Raw genomic sequence first — 1,435 nt, forward strand, 5'->3', positions numbered from 1 at the left:
CTTTAAATTTTTCCAAATACAAACAAAAATCAGACAAAGCCGCAATAGTTTGTATCTTATACAGGCAACTTATCGGGTAAGTCCAAAGAACTAATCAAACAAACTAAGAAGCAAGCAACAATGTTGAAACAAACAGACAAAACAATGAGGAATATTCTAAGCACTTTTAAAATGACAGTGACATAACAGGGAAAGAAAAATAAATAGGGGGTTGGTTTTAAGCTTTGACAGTATGCTGTAGCAAGTGGTGATTATTGCATTAGTGTAACTACATGTTTCATTGAAAAATAACACTTAAATGTGTTTCCATACAGTTACTATACAGTAACTATACCATCTGTTGTCTTTAGGACATGGCTGCTAAGAAGAGTAGCCATGTAAAGACCATTTCACGCAATATATAAAAAAGTGTGTATTGGAAATGGTTTCCAACCCAGCCTTAAAGTGCTCATAAGAATGGAAATTTAAACATCTAAGCCTAAAAGTTTGTGTGACATGGTCAAATGCTGTGAACTAAATGGAATTTGTTGTCATTTTTCATCAAGAAATGTTTTAGGTAGTCAAGAAACATTAATGCCATTACATAGTTTGATTTATTTAATATTACATTTTTTAAATTATAAATAATTTTGCAACTGTCCAACTCACATACATATTCTGCATATTCTCCATAATTATTTAAAAATCAAATTTAGGCTTCAAAAATGTTTATGTTGTTTGTTCATGCAAAAATCTATTTAAAAAAGACTATGTTTAGCAATGTCTTTTATTGTGAAGTACTGATTTAACTCTGATGCCACATAGTGTTTCTGTTGCATCAGACTGAAATTAGTTTTAGTGCCCCCTCATTTGCATGTATTATGTCACAGAATGCCATCATACACAGGCCAGATGATATTTGATGATGATGATGATGATGATGATGATGATGATGATGATGATGATGATGATGATGATGATGATGATGATGATGATGATGATGATGATGCTTTCAGTCAGTGAGTGACACAAAAATAAAATGTTTAACAATTACATTGTCACCACCACTGACCCTCTAGCATTGCCGGGTCATTGAGTGCAAATGCACACGAAAGAAATACTTTGGTCTTTTCCTCCTTTTCTTTTAATCTGCGGAACAAAGCAACAGCGGATATAGTGTAGAGAGTGGAACCATGCAGGGCCTATACATAGCTGGGGCGGACACTGACGCAAGATCTCTATATATGGGCATTCCTACTACGGGAAAGCAGGTGCACAGTGTGTGCTCACAATGCTTACTTCCTGTATCTTAAACACTTCTTCTATTTCTTCTCTTTTTCTTTGTCACTCGAGATCTTTTATGTAGTCTATTGACAAGAGCACTGCAACCTTATCAGAAACGTAAAGTTATTCTTATGGTATATTTCCATTCATTAATGGAAAGCTCGCTCTGGCT

The sequence above is a fragment of the Perca fluviatilis genome, chromosome 16 (genome assembly GCF_010015445.1).
Source record: "Perca fluviatilis chromosome 16, GENO_Pfluv_1.0, whole genome shotgun sequence".
Taxonomy (NCBI): Eukaryota; Metazoa; Chordata; class Actinopteri; order Perciformes; family Percidae; genus Perca; species Perca fluviatilis.